Genomic DNA, 6,000 nt, shown 5'->3' with positions numbered 1-6,000 from the left:
GGGGACTACTCTGAGGCAAGATAGGTTTCCTTATTTCTATCTGTGAGGTGTAGTAAGTTTCTCCAGCTGTGACAAGGCGTCTAGGTGTGTTTAGGAACGCTCCACGGCTACTTCTAGTATGGTCTGATAGATAGAGGATTGCGGTCAGCTCAGGTTCCAACTACTCTTGTGTTTTTTCTGCTGATGGGATTTTTGTGATCATCCACAGTGACCAGATCATAACAGTCGGCGTCTCACTGCATGTGCAAAAACTAAATCAATAATTCTCCTTGGGACTTGAACTCAAAAGCTTCATGCTTGTAGCCATTGCTCACACTGAGAGATAAGAGAATTTGGTATTGTTCAGGTGTATTGCAGCCAGGGAACGCAGAAGCAGATTATACAGGTACATAGAGATACATCTGTATATAGCCAGTGTATTTCTTTATACCTGTATGCTAGAGGTAAAGAAAATGTCAGATTTATTTGTTCCTATAAAACTGCAAAACATAATGAAAAAAATTATAAATGTCATTATTTCTGTGCTGAATTCTGCGGTTTTGGTGCTTTTTTTCTTTAGAGGCTTCTATGTGGAGCCTACACAAAACGCATGTGAAAAAAACTGCAGTTACTTTCTTAAGTGCAGAAGCAAGATTTTCTGTACTATAAAAAAACAAATGAAAAATGAATCAAATAAGGGGGAAAAGGCATAAAAAATACAACAAAAGTGCAATAAGGAGAGAAGATTGATGTTGGGAAGTTTCGTGCGGACACCTGCGGAAAATAAAAAAAAAAAGACACAGTATTTATGCAACATGTGAACATAGCCTTACTGACACAAAAAAGCCAGATATCATAAAGTGAAGCTACATAAAAAAAGTTCTGGCTGCTACAATAATGAATGAAAGCACAAAAAATAAATCCACAGGTCTCAAATAGAGGTGAGCAGGACACATATATGACGTTACACCAGCTCTGGATACTCAATAGTGGCGTCGGGGACACCAGAGACTAATGTGGGCGTCACACGAGACGAGCTATCGTGCGATGCATCATCGGGGTCACGGTTTTCGTGACGCACATCCGGCATCGCTTACAACGTCGTTTCGTGTGACACCTCCGAGCGACGCAGAATCGCTCACAAATCGTGAGTCGTGTACTCGTCGCTTATTTTTAAAAAATTGTTTATTTTTCATGGCGCCGGTTGTTCATTGTACCCGGGGCAGCACACATCGCTCCGTGTGACACCCCGGGAACGATGAACACAGCTTACCTGCGCCCCGCGGCTCCCACCGGCAATGCGGAAGGAAGGAGGTGGGCGGGATGTTTACGTCCCGCTCATATCCGCCCCTCCGCTTCTATTGGCCAGCCGCTATGTGACGTCGCCGTGACGCCGAACGTCCCTCCACTTTCAGGAAGAGGATGTTCGCCGCCCACAGCGAGGTCGCTCAGCAGGTAAGTACGTGTGACGGCGGTTTAACGACTTTGTGCTCCACGGGCAACTAATTGCCCGTGACGCACAAACGACGGGGGCGGGTACGATAGCTCGTGCAATCGCACGATAGATTGTACCGTGTAAAGCCCGCATAAGAGATTCACGGCTTCCCTTTCAGCCGCCAGGTACCACTGACCTGGACTGGAGTCCCGTGAATCGATCCGCTCATCTCTAGTCCCAACCATCCTGGATGCAGCAGACACTCCCGGATTTGGGTCTACGCCCTGCAGTCTTGGGCGTCTGTTGAATGTCCTTGACTGCCACTGCCTTTCTGACATTTCCTACTGCCAGGGCAGAAAGAAATGGCAAATGGGCATGTCTTAAGTGTGGGTATGGGCGTGGTCAAAATGTGCCGAGCATGCTCCTTTCTGTTCTTCAAATGGGAGATATGATAATAGACATTTAGCTCAGTCTTCCAGGTTACCCATATCAAATAGGTCATAGACAAAACGGGATATATGTAATTATTCAAATTCATCATACTAAATAGTATCAAGATCCCTGTATGTATAATATAATGTGGCATTTACTCCCAATTCAACACAATACTTCGTGCTCAAAAACACGTGCAGGAGACTTATCCAAGCGGGCTGTAAGCGAGTGGTAGTGCCACTTATCACGTCCCCCATTTTATACCTAATGTATCATTGGTGATTAGTGACACGTGTCCAGTGTTGCGTTGTTGTTATAGCGGCGCATGCGCGCGGGACGGGAGACACGGAAATTGTGTCAGCGCACGGCAGCCCTCACCCCCAGAGCGCACGTCAGAGGGAACTCCCTCACTGACGTCACTCGACATGCGCACTGGGCTTACTGAGGCCGCCGGGAGCCGACACCCGGAAGTTACATCACGCGCGCATGCGCGGCAACAGCGCTCATACACAGACACAGCGTCACAGTGGCCTGCGCAGGCAAATATCAACAATAGACATCTAAATCATTCTGGCATATAGAACAAAGGAAAAAGCCTCCCACATAAGCACCACCTGCAGTGGACATACGGCAATATTCAATATATCAATCAAAAATTGGCCATTGTATCGTAGTATACAGTTTTTAACACACCAATGTGAGTACATCACTGTTCCTATGTCAACATACCTAAACATTAAACCATTATTCACTACATTTAATTACATGAATTCACATACATGAATAGAGGACATTGCACAAGGTATCTCTACATTGCAACTAGACCGTAAACCATGTTGCATCATATATTATTTTTTTTATATCTCATCAACCACATCCCCAGGATTATTATACTTGGACCACCCCCATATTTATAGTTCCCGTTCATTCTTGATAGACACTTATAATGATTTACTGTATGGATCTGGATAACCAAGTAAACAACCCAGACTAAAGGGCCCATAGGGGCCATAGTGCCCAGAGTCACTATCCACCGGCACTCTAATTGGTCCAGCTGTTTCTTCAAATCACCACCCCTGATGCCACAGTGTAAAATGTCGATGCCCCTGACCTTCAATCCTGAAGTATCACAATTATGGTGAATATGAAAATGTCTTGGAATGGTTCTGAGAAGTGACACATCCAAACTCTGTTTGGAATTACAGATATCACGGACATGTTCCCTTATTCTTGTCCGGAATTGTCTTGATGTTAGTCCAACATACAATTTTTGGCATGGACAAGTTGCCAAGTATATGACGTATGTGCTACTGCAGGAGATACGTCTCGAAATTTTAAATGATTTTTTGCCATCAGCGGAGCTAAACCCAACGTCTCTAATGATGTTTTTCTCTTTACAGACCAAGCATTCCCCGCAGGGAAAGCAACCACCCCTCGCTGTCACCACCCCGGAAGTGGTAAACGGATTACTTGGTTTTGCCACATAGTGGCTATCCCCTAGAATATTTTTGAGGTTCTTCCCTCTTCGAGATGTCATACGGGGCGACTCCGGGATAATCCCTGCCAGGCATGAGTCCGTCTGCAAGACCGACCAATGCTTGGACAGGGAATCCCTCATCTGATCCCACCTACAGTTAAACATGGAGATGAACCTCAACACATCTTTATTGCTTTCTGGGGGGGTTGACTTAAAGAGGAGCTGCTCCCTTCGGGTATGCCTGGCTCTTAGATAGCTTTTTTTTATGTTACGTTTACTGTAACCCCTTTGTAAAAAACGTTCTTTAACTCATCCGCCTGCATCTCAAATCTCTAGTCCATGGAGCATACCCTCCTGACCCTCAAAAATTGTCCCGTGGGAACAGCCCTGATCGTGGACCTGGTGTGGGCCGACGATGCGTGCAAGAGGGAGTTCACAGAAGTGTCCTTTCTGTGAATATCTGTCTGCAACACTTCAAATAGTATGTCCAAAAATTCCATTCGTCTCTGATGCGCACAATGTGTCAGCCTAATGTTCAGATCGTTTTTATTAATGGCTCTCATGAACTCATCCAGCCCAGACCTGGCACCTTGCCACAGGAACAGCGCGTCATCAATATACCTTAACCATAGAACAACGTGGTTGGAAAATTGGTTGTTCTCATGGAAGAGTCTCCGTTCCCACATGCCTAAGAATAGATTGGCATAAGATGGTGCGCATGCTGCCCCCATGGTGGTGCCACGTCTTTGTAAATAAAATCTGTCTTTAAAGACAAACACATTATGCGTCAGGGCGAATTCAAGAAGTTGAATAATGAGTCCACGAACAGCGCTGTCCCACGAACTACCCTCGAGGAAAAGTCAAGCAGCCTCCAGTCCATCCTTATGTGAGATGCACATATAGAGGGACTCAACATCAGCCATTACAATCCACATATCATGGTCGATGTGGAGACCCTCCATTTTGGTTAATACGTCAGTCATATCCCTGACGTATGATGGTAAATCATAAACCAATGGTTTCAAGTCCAGCAAAATTGCAGATGGGATCGCAGATGCCACCAATCCCCGAGACGATGGGACGCCTGGGGGGATTGGCGGCATCCTTGTGGACCTTAGGTAGTAAATAGAACGTCAGGGTTTTGGGATATTTTACCACCAGGCCATCCATAACCTTCTTGGGAATAACTCCGCTGCGGTATGCTCGATCCAATATCTCCTGCAGTTCAATATTAAAGGCAGATGTAGGGTTGTTATCCATTCTTAGATAGGTACTTTTATCATTCAACTGACAGAAGGCCTCACGTTCATATTTAATAGTGGGCCTGACCATGACGTTCCCTCCCTTATCAGCACTCTTAATCACTATGTCCTTCATCTTTTTTAGTTCTTTTATTGCCATCCTTTGGGCTCTTGATAGATTATCATGTTTTGGAAATCTTTGGATTTTCTTGAATCCCTCAAGTACCAATCTGGTAAAAATTTCCACCTGAGGACATATGGATAAGGGAGGGAACGTGGTCGATCTTGGAAGAAGCCCTCCGGGGAATCTACCCAGGGAGCCAGTTTCCTGCTCCCTGAGCAAATCCTCTAAATCTCTTAATGCCTCCTGTTCAGCAATGGATAACGTAACGACATATCTTGGGTATCCCGTTTTTGATGCAGTCTCCTCAAAACTAATTTCCGTGAAAATAAATACAGATTTCACCGATGTGAAATATTCAAATGTATTGTTAGGAACGAAGGTCAGACCTAATTTCAGCACCTGACACTGGGCATCAGAGAGAGTGGGAGGGGATAAATTAATTACCTCCAAGTTGTTTAGCTTCCGTTTGGTGTCCTGGCCGCCATTCGGGGAAAATTCCTTCCGTTTAGTAGCAGTCTTTCCCTTATAATTTTTGGATGTTCCCAGCTTGTCCCATTTTTGGCGATATGACATTCCAGGCCCGCCCTTTGCGCCATCAATTTCAGACTCCTCACCAGAGGTAACGGAAGAAATGGAATAGGACCTTGTTCTATTTAAGGCCCGTAGTGGAAGTTTCTTTTTATTCCATCTATATACTTGATTCAGTTGGAGATCAGTGAGATCCCTCTGGAATTTCTTACTCTTGGTGGTTGGTGGTTTTAAATTCGCTCTCCCATTTAAAAAAGTCTGCCTCTAGATCAGAGTTCAGCTTTAGGAATTCGGAGGCTGGGAGTTCTTTTCTCACAAATTCTTGTAGAGATTCAATCTCCTTCTCAATTTCTTTTAAGGTGTCACCATTCAATTTAATTAACAGCTCCATGAATTTCCCAGAGCACTGATTGGCACATTCCTCCCATCTATCTTTAAACCAAGGTTCCAGGTTACCCAGCAGCATCCACGTACTATGCCAATAAATCTACTGCATTCCCATTTATTACCAGTTTGCCTGTAACTGCTGTTATTGGAACTGGTCTTAAGAATCTATCACCACCTGTTATTTTACATCTACTGTTGTTTAAAAGTAAAGCTTCTGGTTTATATGTATATAGACACTATGAGGAGAGAGGGTGAGGGGTGATGTATATAAACAGTATGAGGAGAGATGAGGAGAGAGTGAGGGTTGATGTATGCAGACATAGTATGGGGAGCAAACGGGAAAGAAATTTTGAATACAGAATAAAGAGTGAGGGGGCAAATTTGATGACATGGTATG

Source organism: Anomaloglossus baeobatrachus, chromosome 11 (assembly GCF_048569485.1).
Source record: "Anomaloglossus baeobatrachus isolate aAnoBae1 chromosome 11, aAnoBae1.hap1, whole genome shotgun sequence".
Lineage (NCBI taxonomy): Eukaryota > Metazoa > Chordata > Amphibia > Anura > Aromobatidae > Anomaloglossus > Anomaloglossus baeobatrachus.
The sequence above is the reverse complement of the archived record's forward strand: the minus strand, read 5'-3'. Positions refer to the sequence as shown.